Here is a 21975-nt window from a genome sequence, read left to right as displayed (position 1 = left end):
AGTTGCTTTAGATCTACAGCAGTGACCTATACTATTGCTGATTTGGAAATCCTCACAATAGGTCCGTTTCTGGACCCAAGTTACACTGGGGTATGAGACAGCAAGTCCCCCTCTCTATGCCCCAACCTTACTACCAGCAAGACTCATCAGCTTCTGGTATTTAAGTGGAATTGATATAACTAAGGCCATTCCTAGGCAAGGAGAAATTTTCCAGCCCATTTAATGTTAAGACATCCCTCAGATGGAGAACTCTACCTAAACAACTCATCATACCTCACATCTGTTTTGCTAAATTTGGCAAACTCCAACCTGGAGAGAGCTTGAACAGTGCACATCTATGCACAGATATGCCCCAGCACTCTGCTGCCAGGGCTGAGAAGAGAACAAGTACTGAAGATGAAGACCACACAAACTTAAGAGAATCCACGCTGCCTGCCAACATGTCAGATGTCCCAGCTTCCCTGGGTCTTCCTTCAACACACCCAGAGGAACAACACACACACTTTCCTGACCTCAAGCACTAACAAGCTCAGTATCCACACACTTCCCACCTTCCACCCTGCCCTGGGGAGGGAAAGCACAAGTGGTGCTAGAGCAGATGCCTTCCTGGGCCTTCAGAGGGTCTCTGGACAGAGTCCCCCTGGGCAATAGAGGGGGTGATAGCAGAAGGACAGCTACACAGTGCTCCCCCACCTACCCCTCCAAACCCCAGAGGATGCAGAGGTCTGAAGGTCCAGGAGAGCAACAGGAGACAATATATGGCTGCAGGGACTGGAGAACCACTGTGGGTACAGATATCCAAATGCAGCACAGTGACTGACTCAACTGAACTCAAACTGTGTCTCTGCAACTCCAGGCCACTGGGGATGGGAAAGAGGAGGGGCACCTTCTAAAGAAATTGCACTGAGGACTACTAACTAATGTAGACACTAAGAATATTCATTTTTCTCTTAAAAGGAGACAGAATTTCCCACAAAAGGAGTTACTACCCTTGAGCAGCCACAGAAAGCCAGGTCCTAGAAATAAATGCTTTTCATTTCCTTAGTTTCCTCACATCTGAGCATGATGCAGAGAGGAACCTGAGCTACAGCCCTTTAATGTAATCCCACCATGAGTATCACATTCCAACTCAAACCCAAACTCCCTTCTGTTTGGATCTACAGCTTCCCAAGATTGGGTGGGAGAGGGCAAGGAGTCGGTGTGCCTGGAGCACAGCAGGGACCTACAATTTGGTGTCTTCCCAGGACACTGTTTGTTCCAACCACTAGAACATTCCCAGGCATGCCCATGGAGAAGAGGAGAGCTCCCATGCTTTCTCCAGCAAGGGTTCAGAGATGTCAGGCTCACTCCAAAACAAGTGTGCTGCATGCTCTGAGTGTGTGCATCACACAAGAACTACAGGTAAAGAATTCAAGTCCTACTGAAATCAGTAGCCAGGCTACTTTGATCACAGGAATCCAAACCAGAAGCCAACGGGAAAGAATTAATTCATCATCTAATTAGGAAACAAAACACAACCTTCTCTAACCCAGCATCAGAAGACAAAGTGATCAGATAAAACCAAGTACAGAACAGCAGAGATATAAACACAATGCAAAGAAACCCACTATTGTTTTAATGATGGACTCATGACCAAAGCAGATACACATTATTTATTTCAACTACTTATGTCCTTTTTGACTCCCCTTTGGCTGTGCTTTGCTGTCACCAGCGAGTTACCAGGTTATTAGCAGAGCAATGAATACTATATCCACCCTCACACAAAGTGAATGTTGTCTTTCCACACAGCCCAGTGAGTGTTTATGTGTTTATTATACTCAGAGCTTTTGCTGAATGGCAGCTGAGACCTGTACACACAGACTACTTCAAACCCATAAACCAACAAAAAACAGCCTGCAGGAATTTCCAGAGAAATGGCAAAGCTGGAAGCAGCCATTTGTGGATTTCAGTTCAGACAGCTGCCAGGAGGCACGACTCAAGCATCAGGCCTTTGGTTAGCAAGTCCCATACAAATGCCTCCTCTGCCATTCAGGCTTTGGGAGCCACAACTTGGGGGAACATTTTCAACAAAAACTGAACACCCACACAAACCAGAGGATCCACCAAGGAGAAGATCCATCTTCTCCTGCACCTGAAATGCAGTTTTGCAACAGCAGAAAAGCTTCTCAGGAATGCAGGAAGTGCCATTCACTTGCAGCCCTGTCCCACAAAATACCATCCAGCTTCATATGAAGTTTTGGGGAAAAGAATCCCCAAAAACATAACCCAAGGTCACACTAGAGAGTGACCCTTCATAGCACACGGTTAATTCCTGAGCAGCCCAGGATTTCTAACTGTCTATACAGGCAAAGATCCAACCCAATATGGAGAACACCACATTAGTGTTCTAATATACAAAGGCAACATCAGGTGACCATACTTACATGTCCAGAGCCAAAAATCAGCATACAGTAAGAACACAAAAAGGTGAAATTCAGATTTAGAAACCCCTCCAGCCTAGTACTGTACCAATGCTTTTTATTATTAGCAGCGTTATACATCAATCCCTTCAGAATACCTCATTGTGGGTGACCTGCAGGACCCTTCCTATCACCCACAGAATTAAGCACATGCCTTCAAAGCAAACAGATTCAGCAAGTCTGATCTGATGAGAATAAGTGGTTGGAGTTTTTCTGGTGGGGTTTTCTTTTTGCCTGGCCAACTTTCCAGACAGGCTGATTCTAAGGGTGTATCATCACTCCATGCAACAGAAAAAGCAGTGGGAGCATAGGCATTTAAAAATAGATTTTTACTTCTTTTTAATTCTATCTGCAATGGAAGGGCAGAGAGGGGGCGGTGGGACAGGACTAAGATTTTCCACAGCTGCTGAAAATTACATAAAATTAGGTGCAATGTAGAAGCAAACCTTTAAACTGAAACTAAGGATTTAAATGAAGCAAGCCTGTAGTTGCTGTTGAGAATACAAATGAACTTCTAGATGCCTGAGCCAAGCCACTGCACCGACAACTGTTAGTTCCATTAGAGCTCTAAAGAAGCATTCTAGAAAACCCCTATGTGTTCCTCTGGTGCCATGTGATATATTCACACTCAGAGTATTTACTGAGCAGTCCCCACACATTATTTAAACACATTTGCATACACCAAAGTACAATCACATTCCAAACTGTATCAACTCCATGCTATGAAATGCAGAGAGAAAGCTAATTGTCATTGAACTGTGAGGTAATTAATGAGCAGAGGAGCAGAAGATAAGATCAAGCACCAGGCTGCCAACAGATTTCAAACTTAACAATTGACACAGCTGCATGAGTGTGCAAAACCAATATTTACTTGACTGGTAAAAAGCAAAGGAAAAGAAACTTAACTGAGATCCAGGGTCCTGCTGCTGATTCAACACCACCAGAGAAACAATTTGTGACTGAGCTGAATGCTGCTTACCTGTGGGAAGCACACTAGGTCAACAGGCATCAGCTTCCAAGCATTTTCCGAGACGAGATCCAGAAGAGGTGTCCATACCCTCTGTTATCAATGAGCCTGTAATGAGAAACAGAGCTCAGCCTAATCAGTAGTTTCAAGGTAATAATTTCTCACCACTCAGCTGAAGCAGAACTTCACAGCTCATCAGGTAGCAAGCAGAAAAGTTATTTTTGCCCTAAATGAGTTTCTGTTCCCCTAGAGAAGATACCAGCAAAACCCATGTCATCAGGTTTTATGGGAGGCCTGTCTAGCAGAGCAGCCAGAAAGGATTTCATCACAGAGCTCAACGCTCTCACTGACCAGAGACGATGGATTCTCACTGTCACTCATCCCTGCAAGACACCAAAACACATCATTACACACTAACAGCCTGTGTATGTAGCGTATGCTCTTAACACAGGACACATGTAAGGCCTGTGCTCAGCTGTAACACAGCAAATAGCTGCTACTTGCCAGTTATCTCCACCAGTCACAGCTCTGCTTCCATTCAGGTAACCATCCCACACTTGTTTATTTCTGCAGTTCAACCAACATGAAGCTGCCAGATAAAAGGGTTCAGGCAAGGCCTGCCCAGTGAGCAGGTTGGAATCCCTCTGTTAAAGAAGGGGTGGGTTAGGAAACACCATGCAAACCTCTTTAAGGCTCTAAGGCAGGGACACCAACCTCTCTAACACTCCTGTGGCAAACAGCACTGGGAAGGATCTCTCTTGAAGATCCACAGCCTTCAACACAGGCATCACCCCTCCATGGTCCCTACGCCTCTCCACAGAGATTTTCTTTTTAAAATAATTTTGATTTCACTCCAAACTGGTCACATGTACAGTCCTGCAGAGAGCTGCATGCCATGCCTGAGCCATGGCAAAGCCGTTCAGCATGTACCACCACATGTGAACTACACCCAAACACCCTGCTCTAGTTACGTGGATCTGACAGCCTGTGGGATAAGCACAAGCCACAGGCTCCGAGGTTCTCCAAGCTAACCAACAAACCCCAAGTCTTGTACAGTTACAGCCTGCTGTCCAGTGGTGCTCAGAGAGTAAGAATTACCAGCCTGCAACAATAAAAACTGAACACTACTGCTCTAGAGCTTGCCCATGCCAAGGGTAGCAGCCACACAGCAGCTTTGCTTACGTTCAGACCCACAGCCAGGAGGGAATATCCAGAAGACAAACACACACACAGTGAATTCCCTGGAAACCTGCTGTACTTTAGCTTGCTTCTGTAGCACCAACACTATTATTATCTCTTAAATCAAATGCAGCAAGTCCAAAGCCACATGTGTGGTCAGACTCCTGCAAACAGCAACACTGACAAGAAGGAGAGAAGTCAGGGAATCCTGGCATCAGAGATCTTCAGCCATCCCCAGGCTGAAGCAGAGAGGTTTTGCTAACCAACCCCTACCACTCTGTGATTCCCTAATTCTTCCCACCCTCCAAGGATGGGCGCTTTGGGGCTCCTCCCCATTTCCTTGCAAGCACTATAATCTTGTGTTTATAAGGCAAGGGATTTGGCTTCAGGGGCAGAAAAGTTGAGGGTAAGAGCCAAGTTTTCAGGTATAACTCAAAATGCAGAACAGCCAGATCCACACCCCTGCCTTGGGTGATGCTCTGACGGCTGCTCTTGCCAGCCTTGGAAGGCACATTTCTGAACTGGTCTGTTCCATCCCAGAGGTATGGAGGGGTAAGTTTGGGACAGAGTGAAATCATTTAAATAGCTTTTGGGTCAGGACCTGAATTTCTAAGAAATGCAAACACTTGTCCTCAGACTATTTAGGAGAGCAGAACCAAAATTAAATGAATGGGAGAGAAGAGTTTCATAAGCCCTGGTCTGTAAGACCTGACACAATGCTCCTGTGGCATGCACAGAGAGTAACTTTTACAGTAGAGCTATGGAGGAAACAACCCAGTTCTGCACTACACAGTGCACAGTATCTAAGGCCCCTTTATGTAACTGACTCAAAGCTGAGCCGTGTCTTTCTATGCAGAGCACGAAATGAAAAGGGTTTACTCAGGCTTTATGCCATGTACTCTGCTCTATACATAAGCATCAGGCAACATCACGACAGGCTATAAGCTTTTCAGACACCTTTAATATACCGATGGATTTAGGATCTGATTTTCAGTACTGAACACACTCTTCCCTTGCTGATGGGCCAAGTTCACACGGCTCTGGGCACTTCAGTACTTCCAGAGCAGTATCACAGTTGCTCAGCAGTTCACAGACAGGCAGACAGGCTTCCAGACAGGTTCATTACTCAACCTCCTTTTAAACACCCTTTACCTTCTCACCCCCCCACCTCCTTTTTCAGAGCAGAGCTGTTTTTCCCCCTCTTGGAACGAAGGGCAGGGAGGCAGCCATGCACACACACATCTAGCAGCTAACTGTGTGTGATTCCCCCTGGCAGCACCGCAGCCTTTCCGAACGAGATGTCACTCCGGGAAAGGTTCTCACACCTGCACCCAGCTCCTTCACAATTCAAACCCAAGAAACTGTCATTACAAATCAAAGGCCTTTTCTTTTCTCATTCTGGATGTTGGGGCTTTTTGTTTTCTGTCTTCCACAAGGCCACATGCAGCTTTCCTCAGGATTTTAAACACTAAATACGTCAAGTCCTGCAGCAAAGTGCATCACCTCATGCTGGCCCCAGAAAGCACACAGCTTAACAGGATGCTCTGCCTGCACAGAGCATCAGTCTACAAACTCCCCTTTAGCATTACTGTGGGAAACTCCCTGATCTGTGAGGACGTTACTCCCTAGAGCTCTGACCAGCACAGATCCCTTTCCTTCTCACCAGCACACTTCTGAACAGAGAAGCATGAGTAATTTCTAAGCTCTTTTCCAGTATACCTGCTAATGTCCCAGTTGGGCAAAACACTTTGAGGACTGAACACAACCCTCTGTGTTTCAGAGTGAGGCAACAACTAGCAGGCACTACTACTTCCTCAGGGCTGCCAGGGAGAGGCTCCAAACTGCTGGTTACCCTGTGAGCCTTCAGCAAGTGGAAACGCCCTCAGAGATACCCTGGAGTCCCACAAAAGATGTAAGCACACCAGCACTCACTCTTGTCACCGCCTCACTGATGAGACACAGACATGGCAGGTACTGCTCAGAACAGCACCCAAGGGAGAGGCAATCAGACAAGACACCTTCTGCTGCCAAGGGGGTATAGAAGGAGTAGTCCCTACTGAACTGCCCACCTTGGGGAGCAGGTATCACTGAATCCCTCCATACCCCTGGCTCCCTTCCTCTCCCACAAGGCACAGGCTCCCTTTGCCTTTCAGGAAACTCACTCATTCCCCCGACTTCTGTATGAACTTTGTCCAGGAGAGTCAATCCAAACTGGTAACTCCTTCAAGCTGTGCCAAGTCTAACACAGTAAAGTATGGGGTAAGGAAAAGGAGCACAGAATTTGAACCAAAAGGCAATGAAATCTGAACTTTGACAGGAACAAGGAAAGATTCAAACTCTCCTTCAAAATACCTCAAAATAAGCAGGCAGCTTGCAACAGGATAACGTGCTGTGCGCCAATAGCTGCAAAAGCTTTGTACTCCTCACAGACAATGCAGGGGTACCAGGACAGGTTCATAACATCACTTCTTCATTTGCATTTCAACAGCTACTCTGGTCAAGCTCCCCATACCTTTTATCAGTAGCCAGAAATAAACAGGACTTCTGAAAAACCTCCTCGTGGACTTCTAATTCTTGAATAAAAACGTGAAGCAATCCCTTTTTCTGCAGCTTCACAACTAAAACTTTTGCTGCTGTGGCTTTCAGGGATTTCCCAGCTCAATTACCACATCCTCTGTTCCCCAGGCTCTCCCACACCCACGCTGCCCGCTCCCATCCATAGGGTGAGCTGCTGCCCCCGCAGCTTTCTCGGGCCCTGAGGACATCATTTCTCCTCCCTTCCCCTTCCTCAACTCTTTCCCTCCCACACTGTACCATATTCAAAGGTACTGCTCTAAATCCCAGGGCCAAGCACAATTTTACTTCCCTCAAATTGTCCCCACTCATATCCTACCCTCTGCCCAATACTGACACATGCCTTCCCTGAAGTCACCCAGGTCTCCTCCTGTCCTGCAAAAAGCCATCCAGAGGAACATTTTCAGATCTGATCCACTGCAGATTTATTTGTAACATCTTATTAAAAAATCACACCATAATGCTTATAAAGCAATCAGCTGGATCTGGGTTACTGTCTAACTGTGCTATCTCCTGTAATTTCCATCCCATGATTTAAAAATAAATTTTAACCCCCACAGTCTTTACCACCCTCCTAAGTTCTGCGTCCTTAGGGTGTAAGAAATCCTCACAAAAAAGTGTTCTGCTTTAGGTAAATAACTTCCAGTTCCTTTTTTATTCTATGCCTTCCACACACTGATTTAGGAAAAAAGAAAAAAGGACAAACTCCTGTCAAACTGGTGATTAAAAATACAAAGGAGCCAGCATCACCACAAGAGGCACAGTTCCACCTACCCCTCATTACGTTTCTACATCATACTTCTGCTCATTCCTCAAACCTAGCCTGCTCTAGCACTGTTAAGACACCTGGAGATGCAAACCAAGAAACCCCTGTGGTTATTCCCATGGCTTAGGATCCTCCAACTGGATGCAGGATGGGGAGATGGGGTAAGCCTGTGCAGCTGTGGAAGATTACCCTGTAGAGAGCAGCTGCTGCAAGAAGTTCCAGCTCCCCAAGATACCCTACATTTAACAATAACAAAAAACCCCAACCAACCAAAATAACCCCTCTGTCAAAATAACGAAAATCCCCTTCCAACACTACCAGAATAAACAGTGCACATCCCCATGCACAGAAGCCTTGGAGCCAGTGAATCTACTGGTAATGGAGACTTCCAGTACTTCAGCCCACCTCTCCCACCAACTTCCAAGAAAAGCCTTGGCCGTCCTCTCCCAAACATTCCTGAGATCTACCAGCACAGTCACTCACCCCAACCTGCCCCCCTGCACTGTGCATGTGTGCTCCTAGCTACTCATAGCACTGGGGGGCTCTCCCAGGCTGAAGTCCCCATGTGTATCAGCAGAGAAAAGCCACCTTACATCTTCTCCAGGCAGGACAGATGTGGCTCCAATAGGGAGAGAGTCTATCCACCCAGAGTCCTTCCACTCTGTGATAACCCCCACACTCCTCTCTTGAAAGGACAGCTCAGAACTGTGGCCCCAGCCCTCCACAGCTCCTGCACTGCAGCACCGCTCAGAGAGCGGCAATTAGTGGCATTCAAAATTATCTCCTGCTTTTAAGTCAGTAGCTGGTATTCAGTCAGGTTTTAATACCCTCTATCTGGAGTGTAAATCAGGACTTGTAATTTTCTGTGTATAATTGCCTATGAAACTCCAAGCTGTCTGCAGTTGCAGCTCTTTACTTGGGTGAAAGAGAGTACAACCTTGGAAAGTTTTCTACTCAAAAGAAACTAGCATTGTGTACACCTATAAACACTCACCTCAGAATATGAGGAAGTTGGGGAGGAAAGGAAAGAAAAGTTCATCTGGAGAACATAACAAATCTGACCAGACAAAAAGTCAAGGATCAAAAGATCAAAAGAACAGAGTTTCCTTATATTAGAAAAAGTTGTAATTACCTTGTGTGAGAAACCTTGTGATTCAGGCACCCTAATGGATTTTGAGAGTTCATTCTTTCTTCATCAGTGCCACCAAATCATTGTCTCTTCAAAAATTACAGCTCGTTCCCTGCTCTGTAGGTCAGGAAAGCATGGTGGATTTACTGGGAATTTAAATAAAGTGACAATAATTTTAAGGAGGAGTTTTGTATTCTTACACACCCCAACAGGCTGCCTTTAAAAATACTTCAGGAAAAAGCTTTTTAAGTTAGTAATATTTACTCTGGGGGGGGAGGGGGAAGGGGCATGTGTGACACCAGACATAGATTTAACAAGAGCCAGCTTTATACATATTCTTAATGAGACAAGTTCACAGGTCCACACACTGTTAACAGTGAGAAACTCCTAACCTTACCTTACTGCTAATGCAAAGATTACTGATTGTGCTGCAGCCCAGAGGGAGGCAAAAATAATTCTCCTTTCCCATGATTTAAGTTACAGCTTCCTGAGGCAGGGTCTCACTGTGCTCTGTGTTCTTATGGCACAGGGAGGGCATACCTGATCAACTAGGCTACCTCTTTATTTTGAAGTGCTGTAGCATTTGTACATGAAATCCTGCAGGGCTTATTATGTATCAAAAAAACCCCAGACAAGACAGGTCTCTCTGCTGCTGGTTGGGTTTGTCATTATTTTAAGCCAGAAGCTCCACAGAGAGAGGAATCAACTGAGTTCCCAAACAGATGAGAAACATTCCTCCCAAGTCAGTGTTACTTAACTAAGTTTCCCTGGAATCCTTTATTACCACACACCACCGTTTAACAACATGAAGCACCTTAAGAAATACAACAGGAGGAATGTTTTGGCTCAGGCTCAACTACTCCCATCCTTTAAATGGAAGCTACCTGACCCAGCCCAGGAGTCAGACGTGCCTGCAGTTAACAAGACAGCAGGAGATCAAGATGGAGTAAGGGTGAGAGGAGGTGGGCAATTAATCAAGACACCCTTTCCATTTCTTTTATCACAGGCCCCATCTCTGCCAGCAGCCTGTGTCACCCCACTCTGGCACGTTCCCAACAGACTGCAGAGACACACTCCCCTGCACTAACCTGTTTTACAAACAGTGCTGCACAGTGTCTGGAGCACAACTGCTAGAGACACCTCTTGGCTCCTGCTCTTCTCCATCATTTCATGCTGAAACCTGCACTGTGCTACTGTCATGTAACCTGCAGAGGGAAAGTAGAGGATTAATGTGGAAGAAAAAAGTCCTTTATAACAAGGACTGGAGGGTGTGCTGCTGCCTTCCCATTGTGTATAAGGTGAAGGAAATGCCACAGGCACTTGAGCTTTCTTGGCAGGAGCAAGGAAGAACCCGTGCTTACCCCAGCCTTGCTGTCCAGAAGGCTGCAGCTGTTTTTGGCTATGGAAGAGTCCATGTACTCCTCTTCAAGGGCACAAAGGAAGGGAAGGTCAATGATCTCACTACAGTTATGAAGCTGTGGCGTTAACAGCCCCACTGACACAAAGATCCTGGTTTCACCACAGCCTTCTGTGGCATTCTGACACAGGGAACTTCCCAGACATGCTCTGATACCAGGGCAAGGAGGTGGCAGCACACCACACCGGGTTTCAGCAGTGGTGCCATCCTGCCAGTACAAGAGAGCAGATCTTTGTGTTCCCTTGTACCCTTAAAAACGATGACACGGTTTGGGGAGCACCAGCTTGCCTGTCTTTTCCCCCTAATCCTTACCCTCTCCAACCCTCATCCATCAACCAACCTTCTGAACAGAAATTTCTGCTTTAATGACTGAAGCTCAGGTATGAGCAAAGATATGGAACCGCAGAAAGCATCAGGGACCTTACAAGCAAAGCCAGCTGTTCTTCCTATACAGCATCTATGCTTAATTGAACCCAGAAACAGTATCAGTATGAGGGGGGGAGGGATCCTAAAACAGCTTCTGGAGAGGCTTTGTGAAAGCTCCACACCTAACACACAGAAGGCAGCTCCAGCCTACCCAAAGAGCTGATGATAGTGCCAAGAGCTGCTGAGTGGAAGGCATCACTTCCCACCTACCATGGTCCCACCAGAGAAAGAAGAGGCATCTGCTGCCTCATGTCCTCTCCTCGCCAGGTACTGTGGGTTTTGGCTAACCCAGACCCCCAGGCTACCTTCACAAAGAATGAGGAAGAAAGAATAAGCAATTTGTTTTTGCAAAGAAGCCACAGGAGGGTGGGGGGAAACACAACCAACAACCCACAAACAAAAATGGGAAACAGCTAATGAGATTCCCAAACTGGGGGGAGACAAGAAAGTCAAATATGCTGCTGAGGTTTGTAATTCTAGTCCTGCAACAGATGTTACAGGCATTGTGAATTTTGAGTGCTTCTATTTAATATAGCTCTCCTCCCTTGTCAGGATGACTAAAACACAGACAAAGCCAAGAACAGGCCTAGAGGAGAAAGGCCCTAACAAGCAACGTTAGCACGTGGCACATCGCTTGATGAGGAAACAGTAAAGCCTGTTCGGCTGGCATGCAAGCAGAAAGCTTTATTTACTGCTGTAACTGTTCCTCCAGATACACTGTCCCAGCTGACATATGGTTGTTCTAGCTAAAGTCCTTAAATGTACATAAAATGTCAAAGGTCAGTGTCTCCATGAACTGCAAGCATTTCTTAACAGTACAAGTGAGATAACAAAAGCCTTGTGCATCAGTCTCGTCTGCACCCAGAACGAAGGATTACCCTACAGACCTTATTTACCCTGACAACAGAGGGGTACAGCCCAGCATCCCACAACAATAACACACTCCTGTGGAACAGGGAATCCTCTCTGGACTCACTAGGGAATCACAGGAACAACTTCTGCAACACTGAGGCGCCAGGCTGGCACGGATGGCACAGCTACGGCTAGTGGTGGCAAAGCATGTGGCACCCACCGGAACAGAGTCTGACAGCTTGAACGACCCCCAAGTTACTAAAATATTTCAAAGAAGAAACAAAAAGCCTGTTTGCTCAGACCAAATACTGCTTTTGAAAGGCTACAGGCTTCGCTCTCCCAGGGCGGCCACAAAGAACCAGAGGTCACGTCCATCAGGGCCAGGTCTTCAGCCAGCACTCCGGCTCCTGATTTTCCACACCTTCCTTCAACAAACTTTCCAAGGGAGGAGAAAGCACACTGGCCTCTCACCAGTACTCAGAAATGGATGCATGAAAAACTATGCAAAACAGCTGTGGGAAAGGGTCCCACGACAGCAGCAACTAGGTTTTCCAAACAGGACCACTGCCTCCACTCCCACCCCCAAGATAACTGGATGTCAAAGTTTTAGCTGCTGGAGGAGGCTGGATTGCCCTCAAAACAGATGACCTCATACTCCTGAATGCTTTGCAATTACTCCCCACTTGATCTTGACCAAAACCTAATCACCTTTAACAGCCTCAGTCCAGAAGGCTGTTTGCTGCTCCCAGCAGTGCTGTTCTCCAAGACCCAGGCTCTCCAGCCTGGGAGCAGAGCCCCATTAGCTACCCCAGCACCCCACACAAAGCAGGAGGGTTGACCTTTAGTATTTCCAGGAACACACAAGCTCTGATCACAACTTAACCTGGTAAAACTTAACAGCCTACAAGAAGTTGTGGCTAATTGGCCTCAGTTTATAAATTCTCATTCAGCATCCAAATACTTGAGATTAAGGAAACAAAAGAACACATGATCAGTAGAAAAATGTACTGGTGGGGGCTGCAGCAGTACACCAAACATCCCAGCACTCACTAATTTGGCTGCAAGCTCTTGTTCAGAAAACAATGTCTGGCAATAATAATACGATCCCAAAGAAAGGGCTCTGCAGGGAAGTTATTTACTCTCTCACAAAGGCTGTATGATTTATACATGTTGTCACTGCCTGTGCCAGAAAATTGATGACTGATTACCACATATTCATTTCAGTATCAGGTATCCAGCCTGAATTAACTAGATTAGGCCACATGGAATTTCTTTGCTATTTACAGCACAACCAAGTATAACATTTGGTTTCAAGCAATAGAGAGAAGGAGCTTTTAATCTGAAACCAGTAAGAGCTAGAATATTTTAAAGCAGCATGAATTAAATGTTTATTATTTATCACTATTACTCATTTATTGCACAAACATCTGGAATCCATAACCACAGCCTGACAGAACAGTATTATTAGTGGGGAGAGCAGAATAAATACGTAGCTAGCATCCAGCTTAAGGAAACATCTGCAAAGCACTGCTACTCCCAGCTCCTAGAGGACAGGTATTCGACTACCCTCTTGCATTGCTGGCAGGGTATGGAGTCAAGAGGGTCGGCATCCCTGTCTGCAGCTCCCTGGGCAAAGGGCACAAGATCCCTGCTTGAGATACTGCGTGTCCTCCGTGGCTGGGGACAAGCCTCCAGGGAAGCAGGGCTAGGGAGAGGGGAGGAGCAAGGGAAGGACATGAAAGCACTCAGATGATAAAAAGCTGCTGAGAAGAGCATCACCAGAGAGAGAAACAAGTAAAATCACATTGTGTAAAGAAGGCCTAAGGAGCAGTGCTGTGTAGCAAAGCACCTGAATATGCTACAGCATGGTCTGATTAATATTAACAGCAGCTGACAGGTTTGTTAATTTCAGGCTTACAGAGAATGCTTGCAAAATACCAACAGGTGTGGTTTCTTTTCCAAGCCACTCAGACTGTGCAGAGCCTTGCTAGTGATGCTTTCCTCACTTGGAACCTGTGACTCCTCTAACATACACACAGCAGCATGCTATTAAACACCATTCAATTCCTAAATGTTTCACTGACTTTTGAGGTTTATGAAATAGCAACTGTAGTAAAGCTCAAACTGCTTTAGCATTGAGCCCAGAGTTTATGTAAGAACATGTCCGTTCCCCCCCTGCAGCAGAGGGTCTCAGCTGACGAGCCCAGATCAGCCACAACCACTGCCAGCTGCAGAAAGCCCATCATTGGATTTTTTTCTCAATATAAATTTATTTACATCCTTACTATAAGCACAGCTGAAGTTGTGTGTCATACAGTGTTACACACCACAACACATGGGGCTCTCCCAGAGCCTGCAAAGTCCACAGGAAGATGCTGTCATTTCATTATGCAAGGGCCCCCATCTCTCTTCCTGGTCTTTGGCAAAGAGGCCATCCAGCATCACATGGGTCCACACACCAATTCTCAACAAGAACATGTACCTCCCAAAGATCAAACAATGTGGGAAACCTTCAGCATTACAGCAGTATTACAGCAGACTTGCTCTGGTTTTCTTCCTCCAGTAGACAGCAGCAAGAATGATATTACCACGGAGTTAAACTAACTCCAAATGAGTATGCAAGAGGGAGAAACAAAGCACAACCCTCTGACAAGGGCACAGCACCACTTCCTCTGATACGGTGCTGCTGGGATCAGCTTTTCCATTCAGGAAGCACAGGCGGTCACCCGGGGCACCAGAGCAGCCAGGGCTGCTTACTGTGAGGGTAACAGCAGGGTGCAAAGCAGAGCACTTCACTTCCCAATTCACCTGCGGCAGCATGTGCCCCAGAGGCAGTGCTGGGTAGGGTGAAATGACCAAATGCCCTAGGACCAGGAGCACCCTGGACTCAGGCATAAGGAAACTGAATCATCATCAGTGTAACCAGAACTGCGTCAAGAGAGACAATCTCTCTGGAGGTTGTTCCCTCGTTTCCCCATTTCTAACCCTCCTTCAGCATCCTTGCTGCTCCTTTCACCCTCCCACACCAGTTCCCACAACAGAAGGAGGCTTCCTTCCATCTCCTTGCCAGCCAACCTCTAACCCCTCACCTCTCCCTGGAGGCTTCCAGCCCCGAGTGAGCAGCAGAGCCAGACCAAAAGGCGACGCAGAACGGCTGGGGGCTCACAGCGGCATTTCGCCCGCACAGACCTCGTGTGGTGGCCCCAAAGCACAGCTGGGGCTTTCGGGACAGGAGGGCAGAGGAGACCAGTTCCTTCCCGCAGCACGTTGCCGCAGCACAGGCGCTGTGCAGCGGGACGGGCCGTGCCCGCTGCTGGGCCGCGGCGCCCTCCCCAGCTCCGGCAGCGCCACAGGCCCGCAGCCCCCGGCGCTCAGGCCTAGCGACGCTCCGCACGCCGAAGCGCCCCAGCCTGGCTGGCAGCGAGTGCGCCCCGGCTCTCGAAAAGGGCTGCCCCGGACAGAGGGATCGTTGGTGGGGCCCCCCTGTTTGTGGGAAGCCGGCGCTGGCCGGTAACGCCCCGAGCAAGCGAGCCGCAGCGGCCAGCAGAGCCCTTCCGAGGGGCAACGGGTCTGGCGCCCGCGAGGCCTGCAGAGCGCGTCCCGGCAGCCACGGGGAACCCGAACCGGAGCCCCAGCCCCGCCAGAGCCCCCCGGGAGCACGCGGGGTGCGGCTGCTCCCCTCTCCCCGCACACACCTTGGCAGCAGCTCGCACCAGCCCTCCCCGCGGGCCCGGGCAGTCCCTAACAAAGAGTGGAATCGGGAAGGGACGAATCTTACCATCCGGAGAGCGCCGCGGAGGAAGATACCAAAGGCTTCGCGCAGCCGCCGCCATTTTAAGGCCGAGGGGCAGCGCCGCCGCGCGCGCCTGGGCGGGGCCGCGCAGCCGCGCGGAGCTTCGGGAAGGTTCTGCCGAGGCGGGGTCGGTCCCTCATGGCGGCGGGCGCGGCCGGGGTTTGGGATCCGGGAGGTCCGGGGCTCACCTGCGGCGGTCAGGAGGCCGCGGCATGCTGGGAATGTCCGTGCGGCCAGGAGCCACTGGCTCGCGGGCACGGGCCGGGGCTCGGAGCCCGGGAGTAGGACGCGGCTGCGCAGCCGTGGCTTCCCCTGCGAGCGGCGAGGCTGCTGCGCGCTGACACCCGCGCGGGCGGAGGCCTCGCTGGGACGGGCCGCACGCTGCCCCCGACTCCTCTGGCGGGATGCGTGAGGCGTAATGATCATAGAATCACAGAATTGTAGGGGTTGGAAGGGACCTCGAGAGATCATCGGGTCCAACCCCCCTGCCAGAGCAGCTCCCTGGGACAGGTCACTCAGGCGTCCAGACGGGTCTTGAATATCTCCAGAGAAGGAGACTCCATCACCTCCCTGGGCAGCCTGTCCCAGGGCTCCCTCACCCTCACTGTGAAAAAGTTCTTCCCCATGTTGGTGCAGAACTTCCTATGCTCCAACTTGCAGCCATTGCCCCTTGTCCTGTCTCCACAGACACTGAGAAGGGGCTGTCTGATTCCCCCTGGATGCTCGCGTGGGTGGGACTGCAGGGCTGCGCTCTGCTGGGCCAGTGTGAGCATCCCGCGGCTCCTGCTGCCTTCCTCCTGAGTGGGTGCACGACTTACCTCAGTCCTGCATCGTTTCCATGGGCTGCAACAGCTGGAAGTACTTCTGAGTGTGAAAACACACATGGGGATTGCTGTGCGATTGCACGATGGCCACTGAGCATGGCCCGCAAAGCTGTTCACTGCAACAGCTACGGAGGAGAAAGGAGACACCCGTGCAGGGTTGAGGGGAATTAACTTGTACTAGATGATAGGTTTTAGGGGGTGTGAGGGCTTCTTGTAACGTTGCTTCAAGTGCAGCAGTAGGAACAGCCAGAGCCTGCAGCTCCTGCTCGAGTATTCCTGCTCAAAACGTCCCTACGGCGTCAGGAGCCTGTTTATTTAGCAGAACACAAATCCTGTCCATCAGCTCCACTCGCAGCTTTATCTCTCTGGAAGGCAAGAGATACCACACTGAAACAGCATCCAAAGGCCAAAGCAAGGACAACGCACACGACAGATGCTTGGGTTTAGGGTTTATTTCATCTGCTAACATTCATTCTTGAGCTAGAGAAAAAACAATCAGATGATGTACTATTTTTTTTTAAATCCAATTTTTCTTGTGGAAGAAAAGACCTTTTCACACTTTCTCTTTTTGTTTGTAAGATGCTATAAATAAATATATAAAGCTTTAAATGTTACTTGGCTCAAGTTAAAACAGTTTTGTTATTGTTGTTGTGTTTAAGTTCCTGAAGTGGGGAAAACAAAAAGTGCAACCCATACACATCCAGCCCAATGGAATGACTGCGGCCACGATCACTTTCGGAGCAGCTGAATCTGTTTGATGTACAGTATGGAGGATGGAAGGTGGGTGGGAAGACAGGTGTATTTTGTTACCCTCAGTCGCACGAACTCCTAACAGTAACAGCTGAGTTCCTTTGTAGGTAGGGCACATGAGAAGAAAAAAGTCCTGCCTGCATTGCCTTTTCCTGTGCAGTGTTCAGCAGAGAGAAGGGAAGAGGCAATATAAGCAAAGCCTCAGACAAAACCAAATTATGATGAAGAATGTATTCAGAGACCAGCAGGGACAGTGAGAAATCCTGCGGCAGCTGCGTGTTTGCCTGGCAGACTGTACACAGACACAGAGGGACTCTGCATTGAGAGAGGGTGGGGATTTTTGTCTTTTCCTTCTGAAAAAAAGATGAACGGGGGCAATAAAAATAACTTAAATCATATTCCAATATGTACAAAACAATTCGTGCTCAGTAAACCATTTGAATATAAAATTAATCACTACAGTACAACTCTCTCAACCCAGTCTGCAGAACTGACATCTGGGGAAAACGGGGAGGGGGAATTGAGGGGCTTTGAGGGACGTGACGGATTCATTTGTAAATCTTGTTTTTCTTCAGCTTGCGGTGGCTAAAAATTCCAGAGAAAACCACCTGCAGCTGGGCCAATACAGGCTGGGATACCCACAGGCTGGGATACCCACAGGCTGGGATACCCACGTGCTTACCAGGCGTGCGTTCACCTTGGCGGAACTCCTATGGATGGGGCAGAGCCCACAGCCACAGGCAGCTTGGACTGCCCACACACGAGCGCCGCTCCGCACCCATTTACCTGCACGGCTGCTGACAGACCTGTGTGTTAATGGCCTGGCCTGGCTCTGCTGCTGCTCTGGCAGCGAATCCTGAACGTTCACTTCTGCCACTGCAACACCATCCGCTGATACGAGCGGGAACAGGAACAAAAGGGTAATGCAGCCCTGGGAGCTGAATCACGCAGAGTGGGAGTAGCATTCCAAGACAGGGCCCTGGTTCAGCATGGTCTGTGTTGCAGACTCCTGTAAGCACCACCCATTTTTGTGACGTTTGGAGAATTCTATGGGATAGCAATGGGGCCTGAGTCACCACAAACACCAGTGAGAAGCTAGAGAGGCTTTTAACCCCTGGACATACTTTTCGGTCGGGCCCTGCTCTGCAATGTCAGCCATTACCTTCCATAGCTGTTCAGTGGTCTTTGTGAAGTGATTTGATGGGCTCAGAGTGAAAACCTCCTAACTGACCTGTGTCTGTACTGCTGCTGCCGTGGTGCTCCTGCCTTGCTCGCATTCTTGGCAGCTGCACTGCCCCACACGACAGAGAGAGGATGCAGAAGCTTGTTGGGACTTTCTTCATGCTGCCACCATTGCCATCCCCATTTTGTGAGCAAGTAAGGGACCGTGGGGTGCAAACCCATCAGCCTAAACTGCGCCTCATTTATTCCAAAATGTTGGCCACAATGGGAGCAATTCAGGCAGGCCAGAAATTCACAGGGATCCTTTTTTGGGAGGGGGTGTGTGGATGGCTCTGAGCCCGGGGACAGCCTGGGTGTGCAGCCATACAGGTCGATCCTGCATTCTGTGACCCGGGTCGGGTCTGAGGTGGCATCTGACTGTCTGGGAAGCTTTGGAGCAGGACACAAACACTTTCAGTAGAGCCATCTGGGATGAGACAGATGAGCAACAGAAAGGTTTTCTGTCCATCCACTGTGGGGTGGACAAGTGCCCGACTAGGTGAGAATTCAGGGGGAACCAGCTCCAGGGAGAGACAGGTCACGATCTCACACCTGCCCTCGCTGTACCCAGCGCTCACCCACCCTGACCTGGATCGCCACACACTGACAGGCCCTGGGAAGAAACCCTTCACATGGTGAAGGAGCTCTCAGAGCACCTGGAAGTCAGAGGAAAAATGTTTTGGAAGAACAGGGCAGGTATTGAACAAGAATATACTGTCTGGTCACTACTTCTGCCAGGGTGCTTTAAAGCTACTGCTCTCCATTTTTAAACTGCACATACATTTTGTTCATGTTACTGTAGCATCAAATCATCAGTCCTAAAAAGTAAAAAGAAATTGTACCACTTCAAACTGTAGTACATAAAAATCACAAAAACTACATTCACATTATGTTAAAAAAGTTCCCTTAAACCCACAAAAGGAAGAAGATCATGCCAGGTACATCCTGCAACCTATGCTCTGGCACACTTGGAATAAATCAAAGTGTGACTTACAGCCATAGACAGACCAGCGCAGCAGCCAGGGTGAGCGATGGCTTTTGGGTCATTCTCCTCATTTCTGATACTCTGAATCTGTTTCAGACTGCTCTGGACTCCTCACACTGTGGAGCACCTCCTCACAAGGTGTAAATTTGTTGTTCCCAACGTACGGGTGGAGAAACTGAGGCATTTGCTGGGTGCATGACTAGACCCCAGAGCTAAGCTGAGGTCAGCCCTCCTTTGGTGGGTTAAAGTGAAACTGTTAACAACACAGTTTTCAAGATAAGTTTCATTTCTTTTGCTTGTTACTGTAATATATTACAAAGAAAATGTTGGAACAAGGTCTTTACTGACATGCTTCTAGGGTCAGAGGCTGCTTTGATTTAGAGAACCCCGCGGACAGATCCATTAAAATCCAGCTGGTTACTCAGAGCCCGTAACACAGAAACGACTCGGGCAGGCCTGGCCAAATAACGTTACCGGTCCTAATCATACACAGTCCCCTTTACCATCACCCCATGGTTGGTGAGAGCAGAATTCGGTACAGAACAGCTTTCAGAGTCAGTGCTGGCACACGCAGACCTGCCAGAGCTGCGCCGCTGCGGATTGGCTGCAGTAACCGCTTGGGCATTACGGATCCATAACGTGGAATGCACAGTGAGAAGCCTTTGGGTAAAGCTGGGAACTGTGCATATAAAGCAGTTGCTTTTTATATCTCATGTATTGGGTTTGTGGGTAAACAGCCTGTAAAATTGCATTTTTTTAAATACAAATGTTTTCTTTAGTTACAGCAACACATAAAAGCGCTGGGAACTAGAAGGCATAGCTCCTCCCAGTCTTGGAATTCAGAGATGAGCAAATGGATTCGTAATACCTTCTGCCCCCAAGCCAACAACCGAAAACTGCTTCATTTTGCTTCCCACTCTTCAGCTAGAAGGAAATGCTTATGGCCAGGCTACACACCTCTGGGAACAGGGGCCGGGTAGTGGCAGAAGCACGGACAGAACCTTGCAGTGACACTGCTAGCAAATACTGGTACCAGCCACATGCGTGGGTAACAACGTCCCGCTGCGCTTGTGGGGGGATAATGCTGTGCTTGTGTACTCTGCAGGTGCAGACCTGAACAAAATCCATCTGAAATCAAAAGGAAAGACATCTTTTGACTCTGTTGGACTTTGGATCAGGCCTGTAGCAGGGTCATTTTTGAGCCCAAAGTGCTGTTTGTATTTTCTGTTCTTAAGCTTTTAGTCATCTTTACTCTTCTGGAGAAGCGCATCTCCAAAAGCGAGGTGTATCCCCCAGGGTGTACATGGAAGCAGCAAGGCAGCTCCTCTGCTTTAAGGCAGCCCCTCCTTTGCACAACTCGCTCTGAATTTGGAACTGCTGGAAACAATGTGGAGAGGCAGAGAGAGAATTCAAATACAAACCAAGCAGCACTTCAGTGGATTTGTGTGATGGGAAAGGGACACTATAGAAACGACATGCCAAAGCTCAATGCATTAGCTCTCTGCCTCTCCCCCGGTGATTTCCATGCCACATCTGATTTGCAGTTAACATGGCCTTTGAAAATCAAACCATACTCAACATTTCAGTCCTAGTTTACCCTCAACAATGGCTGGTTCAGGTCTTAGAGGCTGCGTAATAACAGGGTAAAACACGAATCAGGCAAAAACGGCTTCATTTCCACGCTTCCAGCCAAAGAAAGAAGTGCTTGCAACAGCAGGAAAGTAAGCCATACTTTAATTTGGTGAGTGGGAAGAGGAATTACAGAAGTCATTGTTGTTCCATGACTCAAAAGTCAGTAAGCAGAACCTGGTCAGACCGTCACTGCACTGGAGGATTAAGCTTACATGAGCCCCTAAAAACCAGCATTGAAAGTGAGAGTTCTGCTTTGAAAGTGGTCTGAGGCTAAAACAACATTATCCATGATTCCCCTTTCCAGTTTCATGAATACAGCTTGTTCATTTAAAGTAAGAGCTGCAGATCAGGCACTCTGCCAAAAGACAATGTGCACTGTCTCATAATTAATTCAGACCCAGAGTCAGAAATTTTCACAGCTCTGGAAGAGAGCCCCATCCCGTTCCCACTTACATCATTTCCAGCGACTTCACTGGAAGTGGGCTGACACTTCCCACTAATCTCCCTTGATTAAAGCAAGTAAAAATAACTGAAAAAATACAGATATGGGTCGGTCTGTACACTTGTTCTGGTTCAATATTTCACAAACAAAACAGAATCACCCCCTCATCACACTCCTGTTAATGACTGATTATTTGCAGGGTCTTCCCTGGCACTTGTGGAGATGTAGGAGGGAGTATTGCTATTTAAAGTCGGCTTCCTTGTTTTAGTATGTGGGATAGGGTTTTCACGTGCTGCTAACACATAATACTCTACTGATGAGGGCATGAGCGGCAGTAGGGTGACAGGATGGCATGGGAGTGCACGTTTGAGCCTATGTGGAATTTGGTTGGCTTTCAACTTGTTTTGGGACCTGCCAGTGAAACGAATCGGGGAGCTCTGTGCCCGAATTCCCTATTATGTTTGCGATGAAGTTGCGTGTGTGTGCGTGATACCAGTGCAATGTATCAAAACCGCTGTGCTAAGTCCATAGCCTAGGCCACAGTCCATTTGCTTTAATG

Source organism: Gallinula chloropus (assembly GCF_964237585.1).
Source record: "Gallinula chloropus genome assembly, chromosome: 8".
Classification (NCBI taxonomy): domain Eukaryota; kingdom Metazoa; phylum Chordata; class Aves; order Gruiformes; family Rallidae; genus Gallinula; species Gallinula chloropus.
This window is presented reverse-complemented; position numbering follows the sequence as displayed.